At 43.2% G+C, this 23,700-nt stretch overlaps 1 protein-coding gene across 8 annotated transcripts in view; it reads right to left on the reverse strand.

The window, feature by feature from the left end:
• The window catches only part of RAI14 (retinoic acid induced 14), a 135,210-nt gene extending 116,133 nt beyond the window's left edge, over nt 1-19,077 (reverse strand). Inside the window, exon 1 of one of the 8 annotated variants that reach the window (XM_074329024.1) lies at nt 18,740-19,077. The gene's annotated coding sequence lies outside the window, so the exon portion shown is untranslated. Of the gene's footprint in view, nt 1-17,423; nt 17,443-17,471; nt 17,491-18,271; nt 18,532-18,739 lie in introns of those variants that run through there. The other 7 variants (XM_019737233.2, XM_019737234.2, XM_019737237.2 and 4 more) reach the window with 7 other exon arrangements.
• Between the last annotated feature and the right edge of the window lie 4,623 nt (nt 19,078-23,700).

Raw genomic sequence — 23,700 nt, forward strand, 5'->3', positions numbered from 1 at the left:
TATCTCAACAAAGCTGTTTCATTTAAAAATAGCTTAATAATCTCCATTGCCTTCTCTAATCCAGTTAGGAATATTCCAGGTTAGAAACCTCTGGACTGAATGAAAAAGAACTTCAGAGGAACAAAGGTTAGATTTTCTTTATTTAGCCATTTCTATACCACAACCCACACCTGACTGAAGTGGTTAGAAAAACAGTTCCGCTCTTGTATCTTCAAACTACTCCTCTTCTCACCCACACCAATCCCCCACATGTGACCCAAGGACTGTTTCGCAAGGCAGTGCTACCAATTATGTCAGCACATTAGAGTTCTCTCGGAGCCCCAGCCAGGTATTCTGATTCTGTAATCAGAGGTGAGGCTCAGAAACCTATAGTATTTTTTTTTAACTTCTCGAGTGATCTGGATGATCAACTAGGTTAGGGAGCCACTGTTCTAGACTCAGTGATACCACACCTATAATTGACAGTTTCATTAGAAATAATCTAGAGATGTTATACAAGTACATATGATAGATCAATACCTGTGTTTGCATTTTTCACAATATTAGGGGGGTGGGCAGCGGGAGTGGGAGGGGAGCCCTCTACACTCTAAATTCTGGGAGAGCAACCAGCTGGTTACCCATGGCCACTAAGGAACTATATTAATTGGCAAAGGTAATGGTAGCTGTAAACACATGCACATTTCCCTGAATCACAAGAATACATTAGTATCTAAGACACCGTACCACAGGTTCAAGGGCGGTGGTTTAGAATAATTCCCTCTGAATCACAGCAGCATTCGAGGTTCAAAGTCAATAGCAATGTCCTCCCACTAACTAGCACGTCCATCCCGGGGATACTTCTACGGAACCCTCAGCAACGCCAGGACACTGAGGCACCCCAGACAGGCTTCAGGAATTTTTCTTCCAAGTTAAAAAGAACATCAGACTTAAAATCCAAAGAACTAAAGAAGGCATTGAACCAATGTCAGGAAGTAAGATTAAAATACTTCTCTGCTTGCCAGCCTCTACCTCTTCTCCCTTAAGTACTTGATTGTTTCCTCAGATAATAATCTCTCTGCAACAGAGATGGAATTTTAACCAAAAGCTGTATAAACACTAAATTCTCTCAAATCTGGCAAAACAAATACATTCTGTAAAAGGTCTCTCCAGACCAACCTTCCCAATAAAGGTGTCGCTGACAACATGGCATCTCATGCCATCCAAACTCCCATGGGCAGAAGTGGCTTCCAGTCTCTGCCTCTCAGATACAGCTGTGCCTACGACTAATGTCACTGCTGGAAAAAAGAATATAAAATGGGAAACAGAGGCTAATGTTCTTCCTCACCCAATTTATCCACAGCAGTTATGTTCTTGTCTTAGTAGCAAAATTTTAAACACAGACATTTAGGTTATGAGAACTCTGGGCAGGCACGATGGAGGATGAGTCGAGACCAAGGGTCTGACTAGAGTATGATACAAAACCATCTAATTAGGTGTCAAATTCTGCAGGAATTCAAACAATGGACATCTTCGAGAGTGGGGAAATATCAGGGAAGTCCTCATAATAGGGGTAGGTGTCCAACTAGCGTTAAAAGACACACAGGATTTGAGGAGGCTGAACAGGAAAGGGCATCTTGTCAGTCCACTCCCACAGGATGCTGTATGCCACGCTTAGATTCTCCATGTGAGGGTAGGACGCCTGTCCAATCTATGTAAGAGGTCACAGAAGCCTCTCTCCTGAGGTTGAGTAGAGGTGGTGGGAATCATTGCACAGTTCTCTCTAAAAAAAGATCCTACCCCAATCTGCACACATTCTGACCCTTTTAGACCCTGGATGTGAGGCAGGGTCCTGCTACTAGTTTTCATGAAATTGAAAAATATGCATCTCAGACTACTTGCTTGCTTTGGAATGGTGGATTTTCAGGGTAGGAGTTTCGTTTTGCTTATACTAGGGCACTGGCCATTGGCATACAATCGATGCATATTTCATGAATGAATATGTAAGACAAAAATATGGGTTGGGACCCTGGATAGACTTTAGACTTCACCTTTCACCTCAACAAGGCTCTCTTTGGTCCCAAGTGCACTGGGTGAGAAGCACTGGGATTCAAATAAACACAACATAATGATTAGGTTGGTTTCACCATGTACGTATGAAAACACTAAGTAGTTAAACATAAATAAATAAAATTCCAACTCATTTGGCCTATGAAGTCTTACCAGGGGGCTCCTCCTTTTCCCTCCTGCCTGCCCTCTCCCCTCTCTCTCATTGTTATGCTTCTCACACAGCATCTCCCCAACCACATGCTGAGTAGAGCCAAGGGAGCTGACCATTTTGAATAATGGAATGTGAGAGTCAACAGAGAGCAAGGATCATCAAATAAAAACCTTGGGGGTCAAAAGGTACAAACTTCCAGTTATAAAATAAGTAAGTCATAGGGACGTAATGTACAGCGTAGTGACTATAGTTAATAATACTGTATGGAATATTTGAAAGTTGCTAAGAGACTAGGTCGTAAAATTGCTCATCACAAAACAAAAAAAAAAATTCCGTGACTATGTAAGGTGACAAATGTTAACTAGACTTGTGATCATTTTCCAATACATACAAATATTGCTTCATTATGCTGTACACCTAAAACGAATATAACATTATCCCTCAACTTTTAAAAAGTATTTAGCAATTGAAACTGACCGTAGAATTTTTTTACATTGAAGAAGAATCAGAGAAGTCATCGATTTTATCCAGAGGCAAGGGATTCACTAATTTTACTGAATAAATTTTAAACAGAGTTGGGACCCAAAACAAAGCTGCTTTATGATTACATCTTAAGACACTTATTTATTCAGCAAACCGGATACATATGAATAAATGAATGAATGAACACAAAAACAAGCCAACTTTACTGAGCATTAATTATGGGTTGGGTGCTTTTGTATGAATTAATTAAGGTACAGGTGTGTTAAAGATTGCCCAGATGATAAACAAGGGAAAAGTTAAGGGGGGAAAAAAAGATATAAGGAGTAGTTTCATTTTGGCACTGAATCGTTTCTAAATACTCTAAAATCTCATTTTTTCAAAGAAACAAAATGACCACATTCTTTTTAAGCCATAAACGTCATTCAGATATTGTATCATAATAATCACACAGTAAAACTCTCTTGAGAACATCAATTTCCCTCCCTATATTCGCAACTTGCCTGTGTCCAGGGGATGACATTTCTCTTGAGAAACAAATACATCATTCTTCTTTAAAAAGAAGACCTGCCATCCACCAGAACTGATCTTGGTCAGGGAAGCAGTCGGGGCCAGCAGCGCTGATACAAAATTGGCTGGGGCTCTGGCAACATTACTATCTGGTCTGTGAAATCTGCTACTCACATGCTCCAGTAAGCCTCACCCCAGCAGAGCCCCAAGGTTACCTCCTGCCCTAAATCCATCCAATTGAATAGGCATGGATTTAATCAAAACAACCTACCTCTGGAACATACAAATCATTCTAGGCCTAAGCCACTCCATGACTATCCCGCATGTTGAGGTTATTTTGATGATCTCTGAAACGTTCTTCCTATTCTGTTTCCAAATCTTTTGCTGTTGATGTCAATAGCACCATCTAACAACTGTGTTCATCTCTCCAGAAAAAAAGCTGCCCTGCACAGACCTACTTGCCAACCCCGAACAGCAAGGTTATGTACTATGCAACTTTGCTTCCTTCCAAGTCCACTCCTTGGGTTTCAACCACCTTGAAACCCAAGAGAACCAATCCAGTGTAAAAGTCTACATCCAATCCTTGAACATGACTGGGGCAACTACAAAATGTGGAAAGCAAAAAATCACTGTGGAAAGCAAATTGGCGGCTTCTGATGAAGTTAAATATAAATTCACCATATAACCCAGCAATTCCACACCCACGTATCTTGCTAAGAGAAATGAAAACACGTGTCTGCACAAAGACTTGTACATGAATGTTTACAGCAGCAGTATTCACAACTGCAAAAAAGTGGAAACTACTGAAATATCCATCAATGAGGTAAACAAAATGTGGCATTTCCATACAGTGAATTACTCGTTAGCACTAAAAAGGTACGAAATACCACTACATACGTCAGCATGGCACAAAGCTCAAAACCACTGTGCTAAGGTCACACACATATTGTAAGACCACATATTGTAAGATTCCATTTGTATACATATCTAGAATGGGCAAATTTAGAGAGACAGAAAGCAGGTTAGTGGTTGTCTGGGGCTGGGATTGGTAACACAGTGACTGCAAATGAGATGGGCACAAGGAATCTTTTTGGGGTGAGGGAAATGTTTCAAAACTAGATTGCAGGGATGACTGCAAAACTCTATAAATTTTCTGAAAATTATTGAACTGTATACTATAATTGGTGAATTATAAGGAAGGTAAATCATACCTCAAGGGAGCTAGTTTTAAAAAGATCCAAAAAAATAAAGAGAAAAGGAGGTCGATATGCAAAGTTGTTAGGTAGTGAAAAATATCTTTAGAGTGAGTGAGAGGATAGGTTCCCTTTGTGTGGTTATGTTTAATTCTTGTTTTTACTCTAGAAAGATTGAATTGCCAAATGTGGGCTTACTGCATATTTCATCGGCTCTCTGAGTTGGTTTCAAAATGCGGATGACTTGGACTCTCCACCTTCTGGAATGCTGGAAATGTCATTTGCAGTGATCACACTGGCTCCGTTTGGCCAGCTGAATCTCTACCCAGTCATCCAGTGTCTCAAATACTTTTCAGAATAAGGACAAATAAGTTAATAAACAGATTCTGTGACCTCTGATGTCCTCGGAACAGGAGGAAGGGAGGGGATGGAGGACACAAAAATTATTTCTGCTGCCCAAGTATCATGTTTGGACATCACTCAAACACCGTGTGTTCAAAATCACATGTTTCTCACATCCAGTCCACCTGAGAGTGGACTTGCTCACCTGAAGGCCTCATTTCCTTTAGCGTAAGGACGTCACACTGCATGCTGTAGTGGTGTTTGGTTTGATCCTCAGCGCCACGCCTTTTTCTGATAACTACACTTCCCTCCTTTTAGAAAAGTGTCTCTACTACCCCCACCCGCACACCAGCCAGGTTATAGTCTGACTGTAGCTGTTCCCTGAGAGATGGCAATGTGTCCTCAGCAAGACCTATGCAGAGACTCTCCATGGGGTTTTGGAGTTGGGGGAGGGAAGAGGAAGGAGAAATGGAAGGGAAAGGGAGGGAAGAAAAGGGAGATGACAGGAGAATAGAAAGGGCAAGGGACAAATGGGTAGGGGAGGAGGTAAGGGGGAAGAGGAAAGGAAGTAAAGAGCTTCCTCTCTGGTAGAGAAACTGGGAAACGGTGGGCCTGGCAGCTGCCCAAGCCATGGGGAGAGCAGGTTTAAGAGAGAGAAGCAGGGAGGCCCCCGACTCCAAGGGTCCCAGGCCCTGCTCTAGACACACCATCTTAGCACAGGATTTAGGGTCACATGGCCAAGAAAGACACTCCCCTTCAGGCCTAAGCTAGTTCAAATTGGGTTTCTGTCACTTGCAACCTAAGAGCAGTGACAAATCCTTTGGACCCTTCTTAACCTACTCAGCCTTGCTCAGGCTGTCACCTCAGACGCCACAGGACAAGAGGGACCCAGAACTGCAATAGCACAGTTGCAGCCTGCATTTGTCTGCTCAGTGCACGTCTAAAGTCAGTAGCTAAACTCACTTCTTGAACCTACAAAAGTGAAATACACACTCTGGAGTCTAACTGGGCTGAATACAACAGGATGACCGGGCCACCGGCCTTCACCCACTCCCATCTTCAAAGCACTCCCCCCCATTCATTATTCACCTCTATCATTCCAGTCACCCCAGAAGACCTGGCTATTTCCATTCTGCAAGGACCGTGCTGCACTTTGCCTCTCCTACAAGAACCAGCCAACAGTGAAAACAATCACAATTAACTGGAAATGAATAGTGTTGGATTATTTTAAAACCCTCACAAAACAAAAAGCCACGGTAACAGCTGGGTCCAGGCGGGATCCAGGCTGCCCCGGGGGTGGCCCTTACCTCCTCTGCTCCCCAGGGTACTGGGCTCCCCAGAGCTGAAGGGGACAAGGGAGGGAGACCAGGACGCTGCTAGCAGAGCTGAGGCTAAGGATGAATAAGGGAAATGCTCAGGTAGGCGGGAACAAGGAGAAAAGGGCAGAGAATGGGAAGCTGCCTTGGGGTGGGGGTGCAGAGTGGTGGGGCTCAACTGGATGAGGAGGCCGCAAGGCCCAAGGATAATCCTCTGGGAAGGTAATCCTCCAATAGTGCTGAAGATATAATAATATGCAAACACGCTGTCACTCACCCTAATTTATTCTAAACAAGACACCTGGAAGGGAAGCCTAATAGTGGCTCAGACAACAAGGCATCACTCCCCAGGGGCTATGCCAGCCTAGATTTGCCACACTGTTGCCCTGGCAGTGGAAATGGAAAAGGCTTTCAGATCTTTTTTCATTAGAAGCCCCATGCTGCTCCATGAGGGGGGACCTAGAGACGCCTGCCTAGTGAAGACAAATCCCCGTTAACTGAATTGGATGCCCTGTACCTTCTATCTTTCCATTTCAACCACTTTCTTTGTGTAGGGATAAGAAGCAAACAGCATTAACATGACGGATGGGGAATGCTTCCATTAACAATAACAAAGATTTCATGTGCTCCCCCCTGCCTCACACACCCACACACCTTGCACGTGATGCTTGGAGGGTTTACACAGCAAAAATAGCATGGCAATTCAAGAATTTGCAATTTAAGAATAAAAATAAGAAACCTATACTGTTTTATTTACTCATATGCACTGAATACCAGCTATGGGCCAAGTATAAAAGGGATGCAGAAATGTGGACCATATACAACCCCTGTCTACAAAAATCAGTTTGACTGTTAAGAAGAAAATTCCATGTAGATTACTTGTACAAAAGCAGAGAGATACAGATTTATACACCAAAAACACAAATGTCCATTATACCACGCGTAATCAGTTTGTGATGAAGCTATTACATTTCTCTAAAGAAATGCTAAAGCCAAGGGCAAAATCACAGATAAATGGGTAGAGACACAGGAAAGCTTAACCAAACATTCGTTTATCTCAGGCATTCTAGGTATGAGGTGGTGCTGGAGTTCCAAAACCTACACGACGACATATCCTTAGATTGGTGCTGTCCAATACTATAGCCATTAGCCACATGTGAAATGTGATTGGTGCCAACTGACAAGCAGTGTAAGTGGAAAATGCAAAGGGATTTCAAGGGTTCACTTTGAAATAAGAATGTCAACTATACCATTAATAAGTTTCATATTGAATATATCTTGGTAATATTTTGGATCTAATAGATAAAATACAATATATCGTTACAAGAAAATACCTATGTATCATTACAATCAATTTCATTTGTTTCTTTATCTTTTTTGTGGCTACTGAAAATTTAAAACGACCTATACAGCTTGTATTTCTGGCTTGCTTATATTTCTGTTAGACCGTGATGATTTAGATTTTCCTTCAAAGGCATTTAGCAATAGCTGTATCATATTAATAACAAGAGAGGCATAAAATTAAGCACAAAATGTGTATGTGGTGTTATTATCCATGTTCATGTTCACTTATTACCATAAAATCATAAAACTCAGATCTAGTTTAAGATTTGAGTTAACTGCAAGTTAATGATAATGAAAGTTGTAGTTTAAAAGATTTACTCTGCCACATGCAGAAGCAATGATTAACCAACAATGTTATCTCACTCAAGACTGACACTTCTAGGCAAACTGTAATACGCAGTTCAGAAAACACGTTTATACTTTTCTCTATTGACAAGTGGACACTTTCCCAAAGGATTCAGTAGGAAATTTCATTTCTCTCTCACTTTATGCTAAGTACCACCATCTTCATTTTAACCATGGTTTTATTGCTCTGTGCCTAGATTGTGATTGGGACAAGATGTCTGGTGAGACTGAGGTCCTGAGCAATACAATTTGGAATAAGACTGGTTACTACTACCAGTGATATAAAGGAAATATGCCCCTACATTGTTCACATTACCTAATGGTATAAGAGTGAAGGACTAAATGGAGAAATGACAATACGGGGAAAACAGTTGTGAACTACGCAGATGTGTTGCAATGACATATCGGGCCACCCCTCTTTATTGCTATTCATTATAATGGCAGGTATAATCAGACTGGCCAATATAGCAGCAGATCTTTAAAGGTAGGTTAATAAAGAACATGGTAACCTTAGCAATGATAATAACAGCCACCATAGCTATCATTGACCTAAATGATAACTTTCCAAATTTTATCGTACTTTGCAAACATTTATATATTTTTACTATAAATGAGTAGCATATCATTTAATGTTCACACCACTTTGGAATTAGATGCTAGTGTTATTATTCCCAATGTCCAGATTGGGAAATTGCAGACTAGAAAGTTTATTTTGCCAAAATGATACAGTTTATAAATAAATGGAGGAGGGTGGGTTTAAACTCAGGTCCAGCTCCCGAGCCCAAAACACAATCCTTGGGTTGCATACTAAACTAATAATAATAATAATAATAATAATAATAATAATAACAGTTATAAAAGTCTGGCCAACAGACCGACCATTTTTACTACTTAAAAAAAGTCAAGTTGCCTTTAATGATAAAACAGTCCTCTGATCTGCTGCTGGCACATACAGAGCTCCCTCTAGGAAGTCTGAATGGAGCAATTTGAAAAAGGCATTCCTTCTGGCTGTCTGCCCTCACTCACACACCCCAGCCTCATTCCAAGGGAGGGTAGCATTTTTATTTCTTTGTCCTTTTCATATGTGGAGCATATGCTTAATGGATAAAGTTATTGAATTCACAAGTCAAAAACTCCTTTTCCATATAGCTTTGTTAAAGATACTGAGTTATAACAGAGAAAATGTAAAGATAATTACAAACGACTGAGGTAGCTATTTTAATACTCAGCTGAGCTGGTAAACTACACATTGGGGTGGAGGTTTCCATGATGTTTTGGCAAGGATCTGGAAAAACAGGACTTCGAGACACTCAGATGCTTTCCTCTCATGTGGACATTTCTGTTCTTTACTTTGCAAACAATTGTTAAATTATTCTAATTATCCTTAAAAAAGTATTCTAATACCATGTATAGCAACTCTCTCCAAGCTGTAAGCAAATGAAATACTGCTATTCTTCAGGACAATTAAAAGTACCAATATTATAATAAAAATGGAATACTAAACCACATCACCCAGCGAGATAGGAGTGGGGCAGAGAGTACAGGGGCTTTTGTTCTGGAAGCCACACACAGAAGCACCCCTGGCCGGCAGGCTGCCACCTAAGCCTGAAGCAGATATCACCAGGATAGGGTGAGCTGCTTTCTGTTTCTTTTGCCACCGTGGATATAAACACCCACTTGCAATGTAATGAGACTCAAATGTGCTTTGTTCCAAGGGGTATGCACTTAAAATAATCAGGGGTTGTTTTAAAGGAGAGGAAGAAAGCAAGCTTGTTGTCCAACAAGGCACAAACAGTAACACAGCCGTCAACAGATTGGCCGAGAGACAGGCTGGGATAGGAGTCATTTTGAGGAAATCTCTGTCTGGCTTTTAGAGACTACAGGAAAAAGCAATAGCAAAAGTAAACAAAGGGCACACCCAACATGCTATAAACTTGAATAGCACAGAAAGAACCTAATGAGGAGTTTATCAAGATCGCTGACTGGATGTACACGTACCGTTAGGAGCAGAAATGAGTTTTCCTTTAAAAAAAACAAAAACAAAAAAATTCCTAAGAAACCCTGGATGACAGACAGATATTGGTTATAGTTTCTGTGCCTATATTTTGAATAGTTGTTTTCAATATTATTTCAATAGATGTTAGAAAAACTCACAGGTAAGAAATGGGAAACACTTTTTTTTTCTCAAAAGAAAAAAGTGATTTAGTCCCCCATCCCCCAAAATCTAAAGATTTAAAAAAAAAAAAAAAAAAGATTCAAAAAGGTTCTGAGAGCATTTGAACCAACTTTCAACCACGATAAATGTGAACTAGGTCTGAAATAAGATTCGCTCAGAGAGAATGGTAGGCTCCTTATCACGCCCCAGCCCTGTGTGAGCACCTCCTGACATGGCTCATTGCAGGACCTCAGGGCACCGGCATATGCTGTGGCTGGGCCCTCACTTGTATTTTCCTTCTGGCTGCCTTTCATAAGGAAGAAAGAAAACACAACTGTCCCATGAGCCTTCGGCTCACAAGTTCCCGCATCTTCTGGGGGGCTGGGAAGAGGCCACTGTGCAGGAGCAGCGTCTCTGGCAGTGAAATGACTGGGTCATAATCATCTACCGCCCAAGTTAATGCTCCCTTTCATTTCTGAAAAATGATCAATCACCAGTACGTCAACTTTCATAGGAGATGTTCAAATGACATGCGTCCTCTTGTCAAATTAAGAGACTTGGCCCAGAATTTGTTAACTCCCAGACAAAGCTTGACAAATAGATTTATGTGGTGCTCCCTCAGCAGATGCCAAGGGCCTGCGTTCCAGATCCTTGTCTGGCCTTCATGTTGCTGCTCAGCGCCATCTGCCTCACCTAACACTCCCCACGAGTCTCCAACTCGGCCAAGTCTGTGCAGACTTCTTCATTGATAACCATGTTTCCCCAAAAATATGACCTTGCCGGACAATCAGCTCTAATGCATCTTTTGGAGCAAACATTAATATAAGACCAGGTATTATATTATGTTATTATATTCTGTTCTACTATATTATACCCAGTTTTATATTGTAGTAAAATAAGACTGGGTCTTATTTTGGCTCCAAAAGACACAATAGAGCTGATTGTCCGGCTAGGTCTTATTTGTAACTAGCTACATATAGGGCTCCCAAGGTCACTGTCTACATCTGAGAGAAGCAGAAAAGTAGACTTAGCAGCCAGAACCAAGGTGTATATCTGGCTCTGCCTCTTCTATGTCACTTTCCAAGGGGTCACTCACTTCCCTGGGCCTCAATCTAAGCTGTAAAATAAGTTCCCACCACCACCCCATTCCAGCCACTAATAGTCTGCCTTGTACTATAATGGAATGGGAACGTGTTAGCCTTGTTAAAACTCTAAGCTCCATGAAAGCAGGCACTGCCATTCATCTACGGATCTTCCATCAACATGTACTGTTCACAGAAAATCTGACAATAAGTAAGACTGGCCCAGACCTATAGAAGCTGACAGTCTAGCAGCAAAGTGCCTGGAACAAAGAAGGTATTCAATTCCATTAAACTGACTTGACAGAAAGAGCTTGCATCATTCATCCTCAGTTACAGGCATGTCTGCATCCTTTTTTGCCCAATTTTTGACTGAGGAGACTGAGGATGTCGCCCAAGAATGACACTGACAGAACAAGCCTCCTGAGTGTTGCTAACAATGGCAGCACCTTCTCCCAGGGCCGACTACGTCCCACAGAAGGATGATTTCCTCTGAGGGTCAGCTCCCCAACTAGGAAATGTGACCCAGTCTTCCTCAGGTCCCCTTGGAGGCAGCCCCATCAGGCTAGAAGGTCAAACTGAGAAGAGCAGAACAGAGAGCGAGTTGAGAATATTGTTCCCACTGAGCCGAGCAGTCACAGGTCTACGCTGTGAGCTGAGGAGTGCTGTCAGGTGGGGTCCAGGGACATCTCAGTTCTCTCCTGCAACAGCACCGCAAGGAAACTGCTGCCATCTGAAAGCAGAAGACCGTGCAGGCCCAATGCTACAGCAAGAAATATGTTGCCCTTGTGGTGAGAAACTCAAGACTCATCCTCAGAATTTATCAGATCTCTGGGAAATAACTATACTACAGATCCACTTTTTATTACTTCTAAATAGCATTTTATTGCATCCAATAGAAATAGTTCCTAAAAATTGTCATTGGTGTGTAAACTGGTTGATATAGCAACCATTGACTGGTTTTCCACCTGAGGATATAGAACCCAGTTATTACTTTTTCTCTTATGTATGACAAGTTATCAGGTCTGGGGGACAGTGACGCATGGAAGGAAATAGACTCCTTCTAATTTTACTCTTGACCCTTCAGAGGTGGCTGGTAAAGGTAAACAGGCTACATGCAACAAGTTTTTAGGTACATTCAATAGATCTTGGGTTTTGAACCTGGATTCCAGACAGGTTCATAAGTGGACTCGGCCCAGGGAGTTCCATGAACCTCTTGAAACTAACAAAGATTGTGAATGTCCAGCATCACTGTATGTAAGTGAATTTCCCCCTAGGAAAAAATGGTCCAAACCTTGCATCAGATTTGCAAGTGTCCATCTGTGACTCAAATATATTTAAGAAGCACTGCTAGATGGCCTACCCTGGTGTGCAACATAGACTCCTCTTGGAGGAAGACACTTGACCCTGTGCAACCCCAGAGGCAAAGGAAGCTGCTGGGCTTTTGCTTCCCACCAGTGAACTCGACCAGAGGTTTCTTTTCTGGCTGAGTTCCTATCCCTTCAGCCAGCAAGAGGAACTGAACAGAGGAGGTGAAAGTGAGAAGAGGTAGATGCTGCTGTGGCGGTTATTTTTAGAGTTATTTAGCTCTTTAAAAAGAAAAGGGAAACACTCTAGATGAAGCAAACTGAGTTCATCTAGAAATCATAAGGAAAAAAGGAAAAGACTGATTTTGTTCTTACCATTTGCAATACCTAATAGACGTAAGAAAAATTGAGGTGGAGTTTTAAAAAAGTAATATAGTAAATGATTGTGGGGGGAACTGATAACAGCAGAGGATGACTTGCTTGCATTAGGTTACTTCATAATAAACTTCGATGCTCACAAAATGTCAATTTAAGAAAAAATAACGACAGAAATATTTTCTTCTACTGTTCAGTAAACTTCTTGGACTACAACCAACGTCTTTCACAATTGGATTCTGTTTTGTTTAGAAGCAGGGATGAACAAATCATGGAAAACTTCCAAAGGTGTCTGTCCCCTTGCCCAGTGGCGACCAAGTGTGGTAGAATTTATAGGGCAAGACACTGTATCTCCAGTGAACATCATTAGTACAGAAGGCACTGCACTAGATCACAGGTAAAGGTTAGATGAAGTGAGACAAAATCCACTGATGGAGCAGTCACATCACAATGCACGGGTTTCTCTGAAGGGTGGACGGAGAGGAAAGGTGTTTCTTAACCATAGGTAAGAAACCTGAGGCTCAGAGAGGTGAAGGGACTTGCCTAAGGAGAGAGGAGAATGGTATCTTCTGGACTTCAGTCTGCATTTTGCTGCTAACTACCTCTACTCCTCTGCCTTTTGATTATTGTGTAAAGTCTCCAGATGAGGAGAGCAAAGTACCTGATAACCACCATAAGGGGCTTTATGGACCTTTATGGGGAGGCGTGTGTAGTTCAACAAATTATTGATCACCTACTATGTGACACATACTGTACTGGACACAGAATATAAAATTGAAGAATGAGGCATACTTCCTTCAATCAAACAGAAGAATGTTTTGTTTTGTTCTGTTTGAAAACACATGGCTAAATCAGTAATTTATTAAAATACTGGAAAAATTTACCGATACCCATCAGTGAGGCTGATGTCAAAAACTGGACTAGATTTTTATTCACTGTAGACGGCTGGAGTTGGGAAATTGATGTTTCATTAACACACTATGTCTAACTTTATTAAACAAACCACCTATACTTTTTAGCTCATGGGTAGTAATAAACCAAAGAGAAGAAATTTCTTTAAATCATGCAGTATTTTAATAATAATCGTATAATTCTATGCTTATGGTTTTCAGCTTGAAGGTAAACTAGTCCCTTCTGGATTCATAATAAACTGATTTCTTTCAATATCATGTTGCTACAAAGGATAAAATGTTTGTACCCGAATACACTAGGAATTCTTTTTTAAAGGATACCATCAGTATCATATACCTAGATAAATAATGGGAAAATAAAATCTAGACTCCTTTTCCCTATCACCCATTTAAAACATGAGCAAGAGGCCTTCAATATATGTATTTAGCTTTGTGTTGTCAGCTCCTATATTCATCATGCAAGGTAGCAAACATTCAGTTGGCTTTTAGCGAAATAACGCACAGCACTGTAACAGGCAATGTTTTTAGTACCTGGAGCTAAGGATTTTTGAGGTGACGGTTCTTAGAGTATTTCTAGGTATCCTACTACATATTGGTTGCTCCTGGATCTTGATTTAGGTCATCATTTCCACCTCACCCCCCTCATGGATGAATGCACAGTCAGGGCAATGATGGGTATTTCCCCTGCAGCAATTCAGGGAAATGCACTTTCTAGTTCTAGAAATTCAGTGTGGTTGGCATTGCTTGAGACCATTGCTGGTCTGTCTATACAGACGCTATGTGGAATGGAGAGTCAGGATCCCTTCCTGTACCTTCCGCACTTAAAATGTTGGAAAGCTAAATTATCAAGAAAAGGAAAGGGGGAGGGGCAGTACACTTCCAAGCATCATGTAACTTATGTTTTCCTCTGAATTCAGGTTTAGGTAAATGTTGGCAGGAAAAAAAAAATCTGAAGACTAGTGTTTTGACGGATAAACCGCACGAATTTAAATAGAGTGCTTTCTTTAAAGACATTATGCTTTTTCTCCTGATGGAACCTGTAAATGACACCCGGGGTACTCAAATTACAGCAGTGGGAAAACAAGCACCATTTAGGATATCCAATATGTGCTCAAAGAGAAATTCTAAGTTGAAAACCATAACAAAAAGTATTGCATTCATTCATTCATTCATTCATTCATTCAATCGTTCATTCCACAAACATTCGAGACCTTCTGTATGTCAGCATGGTTCTAGACACTAGGGATATGGCAGTGAACAAAATGACAAAATCCCTGTCTTCATGGAGCTTATATTCTAGTATGGAAAGACAGCCTACTAATATAAATTAAAATACATGGCAAGTTAGAAGGTAATAAGTGCCATGGATGAAAATAAAGCAGAGAAGTAAAGCAAGGCGCGCTGGAAGGGGGCAGCCAGGGAAGGTCTGCTGAGAAAGTGATGCCTAAGAAAAGACCTGAGGGTTCCAGGGGCACAGCCATGTAGATATCTAGGGGCAGAGCATTCCAGACAGTGGCAACAGCAAATGCAATGGTTCTGAGGCATGAATATGCCTGGAAATTTAAAGAAATAACGAGGAAGCCATTGTATTTAAATACCTCAAACTGCTTTCAGATTAAGGGGTTACAATTAGGGGCAAAATGTCATTAACACAGCCACATTTTTAAACTCTTAGAGCAGGGACATGCCTTTGTAAATACTCAAACCCCTTAATCTCACCAAGGAAGAAATGAGGAGGTTGACAGTCATCCAAGGTGAAACCGCCACTGGCCGAGAAAAGGCTTCAGCACAATTATCCCAAACCCAGCAGCAGTTTTGTCTCCTGCTCCAGCTTTCTCATTATGAGGCATTTTTCTTATTAAAAACAATTTTTTTTTGAGAAAACAAGCAACAAAAGAATCCCATCAACTAACAAAATCTTAGAGCTAAGACTTGATCAATTTTACTTTTCTATGCAACATATTTGTTGAGGACTGAAAGAAATAATAAATACAGCATTACCTAGACCTCACTACCCAGCTATTAATTATATAGTTGTGTAGCAGAGAAACTTGTGCCCAGGGAAACATGTCTCAGATGTTTATTGTAGCACAGTTTATTATAGTACAAAGTAGAAATAGATCAACTGTCCTCAGCAGAAAGGGTATAACAATGAAAAACTGGAAACACTCTAATTTTCTCTTGGCGAGGAAATAAGTATACTATAATTTATTCATACAATGGAATTCTCTGTAGTAGCTAAAGTAAGACCTACATGTACCTCAAAACGTAATGATAAATTAAAAAAATGCAAACTGTATGTATATAAATTGATGTCATTTATGTAAAATGTTAAACACACAAGTTCGCAGATAGTTTGTGAATATGTAATAGGTATACAGAAGTACCAAAACACATTTGGAAACTGTATATTAACTTCACATTAGTAGGTGTCTGAGGATGAAGGCAGAGGAGGAGGGATGGATAAAATATTTCAGTTGTAGTTTATTTTTATGGGGGGATATAAAGCAAATATGGGAAGATTAGCAATTCTTAAATATAGGTAGTGGAAAAATGGAAGACTTACTATATTTTCTTTTTATGTATGTTTGAACTGTTTCATACTTATTTTGAAAGGAAGGACAAAAGAGACAAAGCTCCTTCATCACTTTCCATTAACTCCAAAGCCCCGTTGCCCTTAACCTCCAAACCTCAGTTTCTTCACCTTTGAAACATGGGTGATGCCAGGTGTATCGGCCTCAGAGATGCTTTGAGAAGTGGCAGTCTGACCACAGACCAGCACCGTCAGCGACACTGCTAGTGGGCAGGAACACGATATCATGCCCCATTGAATCTCCAGGGCTCCACATTCATTCTTTTTATTCAATTTCACAGATAATAGTATTAAGATTTTTCAACAGGGTTATAACTACCACCCAAAAAGCCATAAAACAAACCCAAGGAGTGTAAATGATACAATAAATTAATCAATGAAGCATTTCAATGCATGGAAATTGAAAAGCCCCCACCAGCCCACCATGGGATTGCCTCTCCTAGGTAATTCACCTTATGCAAGCACTACTTAAAAATTATAAGACGTGGAGAAATTTCCTCACATAAAATCTATCTTACAAGCCCAAATGAAAAAATACACACACACACACACACACACACACACACACACACACAAAACACTGGGTAGGCATCATTAAGAAAAGATGATCAGATTACACCCATCAGAAATGAAACTCTCCCGGCCACACTGGTCACCAGGGCCCTGCAGGCTGGGGACACAGCAATGAAAATTCCAGCACCCCCCCCCCCCCCCCCCCAGTGATGCACTATCTCTTCTCCAACTTAGTTCAAACTTCAAGCAGGTGGGATGCTCCTTGCTGAGAAGAGCTTCTGCCCAGTCCTGATGGACAAAACCAGCTCCTCCCTCTGCCAAGCCCTTGAGATAACACTTTCCAGAGAACTGGCAATGTTTCCCCATCCCAGGCAGCTTGGAATTCTCCTCTCCCGGAAGGAAAACAGAGATCCATCCAAATTGCCTGTGAGCCTGCGGCCAAGGGAAGCCTCTGGTCCAGGTGAGTGGCACTGAGTCCGTAGATCTGCCCCCACCGTCGCTGGAAATAAAGCAGCGCTGAGCTGGGCTCCTTGGAGAAGCTCAAGCCTGGATATGCATCCCCGGCCCGGGGAGGTCACCTGTAACTCCTCCACTTTACACTGGGCTGCATCTGCCCGCCTGTTGCCGCTACACGTTCCCAGCGCGCCCCCGCCCCCCCAACTCCACAAAAGCGGGGTGCGAGGTCCAAACGCAAAGAACAGTGTGATCCAGGGGTTGACAGATGAACACTGCAAACTGCAGAAACTAATTCGCAAGCACAAACCTGCCCGAGCCGGCAGCGAAGGCCAGGTGGGTTAGGGAAGGTACCCACCCTCCTAGACAGAGGTTGGGGTCGATGGAGGCCGGCGCCCCTCTTCCGGCTCCACATCCTCGCTCCTCCCGAAGTCCCAGCTGCCCCAACTCCAGCATCCCTCCTTCCGGCCCTCCTCAGAGCTGCGGCGGGAAAAGCTAGAGAAGGACCGGGAGCCGGCAGCCGCAGGCCGGGAGTGGCCTCGCCTGCACCCTCGGGCCACCCCAAAGGCTCCTGGAGTCAGAAAAGGAACAATAGCGGACTCTCGGTCGCCCGAGCCACCCGGAGTCGCATTCTCCCGCCTTCCTCCTGAGCTCCTCCAAGTTCGGCGCGGAGGCGGGTCGAGCACCAGAGCGAAGACGCAGCGGAGCGAGGCTCCGTGCGGGCCAGGCAGGTGGGACAGGGTGCTGCCGCGAGGGCGCACCCAGAACGCCCTGCCGGGGGCCGGTCATTCATTCCTACCCGCGCTCCCTTCTCAGCAACCCCGCGGCCCCTGCCGCGCGCCCTCCCCGGCCAGCCTGCGAGTCGCGGGGGCCAGTAAGAGAAAACCCCTCTCCTAACTTGGCTCAGTCCTCCCTCTCTTCCCTGATCCCCACCATCCTCCTTTTTCTCTGTCCCCAAATCTGCCCTCTGCAGACAGTTGGGGCCGGCGAGGGACACGGGAGTGGTGGCGGGACCCTCGCTGCCACCCCACTAAGCCGCTCCGCCCAGCGCACAGACCGCGGCTCCAGCTGCCGCCGGAGCCCCAGACACAAAGGCGGGGACGGGAGCCGGGGACCCCGCTCCCGGGTGCTTTCCAACTATCGGCGCTGCGCACTCACCCCATCCAGGCAGCGGTGGCTCCCGGGCCCCGCTGGCTGCGCCACCCCGCCCGCCGCTTCCCTTGGAAAATGCGGCCGCCGGGCTCGCTTCCTGCTCAGCTTCCTGCGCCCGGGTCCCTCCTCCTCCCCTGCTGCGGGGGTCAGTGGGCGCCGAGGCTCCCGGGCTGGGCTGATGGGGCGGGGGTAGCGGCAGCACCACCACGTGGCCGCCGGGCGCCGGCCCCTGCCGACCCGGATCCCGCCGGAGCGGGAAGGGAGGTGCTAACCATTCCCCTCCCCTTCCACCCCGCGCGGCCCCAAATTCCGCGAGTCAGGTGACCCGGCCCCGCTCCAGGCGGGACCTGCGGGAGGTGCTCCCAGCCCGGCAGCCTCCCCATCTCCTGGAAGGCCGTAGATTGCTTTTAGTTTTGCACGGATCGTGGGACCCTTCCCGGCTGATCTGTTTTCATCTTCATCATCATCACCTACCTGTACGTGGTGGAAACGACCGGTGCTCTGGCCCACGGGTTTAGGACGGATGAGTTCCCGAATAGTATTCATTTCTAGTCAACTTCTAAAGTCGGTTGTGGTCGTGGGAGTATTTTAAAAGTCACTGATCCAAGCGCCTTCTAACCAGATTCAAATCAGTTACATTTTCCATAATCATTGAACAGAAAGTAAACTAGAACGTGGTCAGAGTCTCTGGACTAAACCAACTGGCTGGAGTGACACTCATCAGGTGGCGAGAGAAAACTACCAGCGTCAAGTGTTGCTCTGCAGCGGAGTTCGGAGAAACCTACATGCAGCCGGTACTGAGAGGCACGAATGGGGAGCGCCCTCGAAGCGGTGCCCCACATGCAAAGGGGAAGGCCAGCCTCCCCAGTCAACTTCAGCTTCTCTCCCTTCCCCAGCCGCTTCGACCAGCGTTTGAATCATGATGAACTCCTCCTTTAATTCCAAGAATTTCAACCACTTGCTTATTTAATTTGGGACGGCTTTTCCATTCATTCTAGTCATGATAACCAGCTATGGCTTAGAAAGTCTTTATTCATCAAAGCCCCTCCTTTCTCTGGGTTAGCTCTGCATCTTTTGCGCAGGACAGGAAGCTTTCTAGAATAAGTAAGTGGTATGAGTCCTTTGTGGTGGGATCAACTCTAAATCAATTGAATTTTTTTTTTTTTTTAATTCCAACAAAAGTGAAATTCACCCTAACAATTCAGTTTATAACGCCTTGGTCAGATCCTGGCCATGTCAAACTTTATCTGTGCTTCTATCTTCCACCCCCCTGCCCATCCCCCCATCCACCTACCTCCAATCCCTCATCACTAGCCAAGAGAAAAGCCTGTCTTAGCTTTAACAGGTGACTTATCAAAAGGGGAGCAAAAGCTGTGTAACTGGCTACATTGTCTTCACTTCCTAAATCTTGCATCAGAGATTCCTCAAAGAAGTGATCGGTAACCAGTTTAAAATGGGATGTATACTCCTGTTCTGCCCTTTATCCCTCTCAAGTAAAATCACGCTCCAAAAGAAATGTGAACTGGCAAACTTCCTTTTGGTTTAATGCTGACCATTTTCACAAAACAGTTTTTCATTGTGGTTCATATGGGGCTCTTTGGGAGGAAACAATACTGCCACTTGTGAGCTTTCTGGTCTGCTTTTAGCAGGTCCATCTCCTCTCCTCGTTTAAGCAGGGGCAGCTGGGAGGGTGGGATTTGGAGCATGGCTCAGGGTATGTCATGCCACCTTGGAAAGTTAACGTGCATATTCTGTAGCTGAAGGAGTGAAAATATCAAACATTAAACAATAGTTGGGTAAGGCAAAGTCATCAGCCTTTTGTTCATAGAAACCCTGTCTCTCTTCTTTTGTTTCTCTTTTACATTGCGGAACCCTGCCCCAGCCACTCAGCTGTGAGCCTTCCCACATGGCTTCCCTGGTGGCTTGTGTGCTTTTTCTCCTTAATTTATAATCCCACCCTCTACTACCAGCAAGCCCAGCTCTGGGTGGGGGGTTAAGGAGGGAAGGACTCTTATAGTTAGTCCAATGTTCTAAGATCTTCTTCCCAATTCCCCCTCCCCTGAAACTCAGCCCACAGCACAAGTTCTGCCACCTGCAGGAGGATTGGTGGTCAAGTATAGGATTGAACAGTGCCTCCTCATAGTTAATTGGATTTTTCTTTGTTTTGTTTTGCCTAGGCCTTTTAAAAATGCTTACTGGATTCAGGATACATAGAATACTGCCCTTTGATGGAGACCAGGCCCAGGTGGAGGGTTTGAGAGAAGGAAACAAAGACAAAATAACTATCTAATCCGTGTAAAGTTGGTAAAACTTTTTGGGGAGGAATAGCATGTTGTATTTCAATAGAGGAATGACCCCAAAATCAAGGTAACTGGTGTGACAGGCACTAATAGGAGTACCAAGAGCAAGGAGACCAGGTTTCCCAACCCTTCTCTTGTACTAACTTGCCATTTGAAATTCTCCAAGTATTTGAACCTTTTCTGGCCCCACTTTCCTATTCAGTAAAAGAAGACACTGAATGGCATGGCCTCTGAGAATGTTTCCAGCTCTAACATCCTAAACTTCTAGAGACTTTATAAGCAGTGTTGTCCTTACATTTTACAGCAAAGTTTTATTCTCTAATTGTTCTAGCAGGTCAATCGTGCCATACCAATAAGATTATAAACTCCTAAGATTGTTGCCATCCAGAACTTAGTAGCATCTATAAATGAAATTCATTGATTGGTAGGGCCAGGTTTTCATTTTTGAAATTAAATAATACCACATCCCTTCTTTCTTGCTCCATCTCTCAACAATCTCCCCAGATTAGGAACTTCTGAAGTCTGGGTAACCAAAGCTAAGACTTTTGGGGGTCACAAGAAACTATCCCTAAAGGAGGAAATAGAGATAAGTGTCATACCAGAGCCAAAAAGTAACCCTCCACTTTATTTGGTGTTTGGTCAGGATCTGACTGCTCTTCTGGGTCTAGTTAGAGGCAGCATGATGTAGAGGAATGTGGCAGTATTGGACCCAGTCCAGAGAATGAAACAAAAATACAATCAGAAGATTAGAGGGAGAAAATCTACAGAAAAAAAGCCCAAATATTCATAGAAAAAAACACGTTTTGTATTTTCGTGGGAATATTTTCAAATAAAAGGAAACTATGACATGGGAGACATTAGTAATATAACTCTAGCCTTGCTTTTCATAATTTAATAAGACCATAGTAACAAAGTAGCCTGCAAACACTGATTGGCCCACAGTTTTCCACTTGCCAGAAAGCCAGCAGAGACTTTTCCAAGGGTAGGTTACTACACATTCCTTCTCGGTGACCTTGGATATCTGCTCAGGAGGTGAGGTTAAGATGCATGGCAATGATACACTCCAAAGGTCTGCATCAGAGCCCTGCTTGGAGGAGAATGGCAGAGGTGCTAAGCATTTCAACCTTGACATTATAGACATGAGAAGATCTCAAGACTGGCCCATCATCTCATAAGAGAAAAGTAAAGTCTATAGAACTGTGCTGTCCAGTGTGGTAGCCACTGGCTACATGTGAAGACCTAAAATGTCACTAGTCTGCTAGGCTACAGAGCACTTGAAATGTCACTAGTCCAAAATGAGATGTGCAATAAATGCAAAACACACAAGATGTCAAAGACTTAGGAGGAAATAAATGAAAAATGTCTTACTCATTTTTATATTGATTACATATTGAAATGTTAATATTTAGGGTATGTTGCTATACTAGATTAAATATATCATTGACACTAATTTTAGTTATTTATTTTTGCTTTGCAAAATGTGGTTAACTAGAAAATTAAAAATTAGTATCTGGCCTAATTATATTTCTATTGGCTATCACTGAGATAGGGGTTAATATTAACATCTAATACACATTTAGCATCTACTCCATACCAGGCACTTTTCTAAGTGATGTATATATATTAACTACCATGGCTATATACTTAATTATCCAATCTGGGACACTGTTGACACTTTTGAGAGTGAAATGGGGCAGGGAAATTCTAAACCAGCCAAGATGCTAGGACAAAAAGCATAAACTAGGCCTGTCCTGAGCAAACTGAGATGACAGGCCACCCTAATTTAATCCTTACATCAACCTTATCAATACCATAATTATCCCCTTTGCACACATGAGGGGACTGAGAGATTGAGTAACTTGTCCAAAGGCACACAACTAGGAAGTGGCAGTACTGGAATTCAAACTAGGGCAGTCTGGCTCTTGAGCCTTCACTCTTAACCGCTGTGCGTCTTTGTCTCCTTAAGAGCTAATACGGATTGAGGATCTAGTAGATGTAGTTTGTTTTAATCCTCTGAGCAACTTGAATGGAGTATTATCCTGTTTTTACAGATGCAGAAATGGAGTTTCAATGAGATCCAGCAATTTGCCCAAATTATAGAAACAGAAAGAGTGGGGCCAAAAAATCCAAGCTTGGGATGTCCAGCTCCAGAGAGGTCCTCTCCCGCTCTACTCCATATTGCCTGCAGGCCACCTCTGTTTATAAACTACTCTCGTGTGGATCTCATTACTTCTCCCACTTCTGGCAGAGGACTGGATAAGAGAGGACTAGAACCCAGGCGACGTCACCTTGGAACAGGTAACAAACACCCAAAGCTCCAGCTAGGTGGCCTCTCCTTTTGCAGAAGGAACATTTTGAGACAATCCAAATAATCACCGTGCTGCCAAGTTGGGTTTTCTGCTACACATGTCAGAACGTCCGGTAAATATTCTCCCATTGAGGTTGTGGAGGAAGGCACCAGGAAGAGCTCCTGAATATCCAGAAGGCAGTTTGGTGTTATCAAAAGGCTCAGAGAAAGGGCTGTCACAAAGTTCCACAGTCAGATGCAATACCTTGGCATGTAAATCCGTGAGTGTGCCTAGCACAAGTTTTCTTCCATCCTCTGCAGTATGCTATGATATTGGCCGCCCATTAAAGTCACCTGCCTTTAAAAATCACCAGTTGTCTTGGCCTCATACCCTAGAAAATGATTAGAGTGGTCTGGTGTGGGCCCAGGCATCGTCATTTTATACCCTCTCCCTAGGGAGCGGGGCCACATTGTACTGGGCTGTTCATGATATGCCTGGAGCATCTGTTTCTCGATTTAGCATTGCAAGCAAAGTGATACTAGGTGAAGCGGGTGGGGTGGTTCTTGCAAAGGCCTTTGCAACAGTCACTGTTCCAGAATGATTTCTTGATAGAGTGATTTGAAACCAAGCCGCTGTTTTTGTTGGCCTGGTTCTCTTTTCTGTTATGGCATTAAACCTGAGCTCCGAATTTTTTTGTCTTCATTGAGATCAACTTCTGCCTGTGAGCTATTTTAATGTGTGCTTTCCTCCTATCCAAATAGTGCATCTATAATAATCCTGTGTACTACTTTCGCTGATGCGTTGTTTCGCATCTGTTAAGGCTTCTTGTTTATGTTGTTTGAAGGTT

This window comes from Rhinolophus sinicus, linkage group LG03 (genome assembly GCF_036562045.2).
Source record: "Rhinolophus sinicus isolate RSC01 linkage group LG03, ASM3656204v1, whole genome shotgun sequence".
Classification (NCBI taxonomy): Eukaryota; Metazoa; Chordata; class Mammalia; order Chiroptera; family Rhinolophidae; genus Rhinolophus; species Rhinolophus sinicus.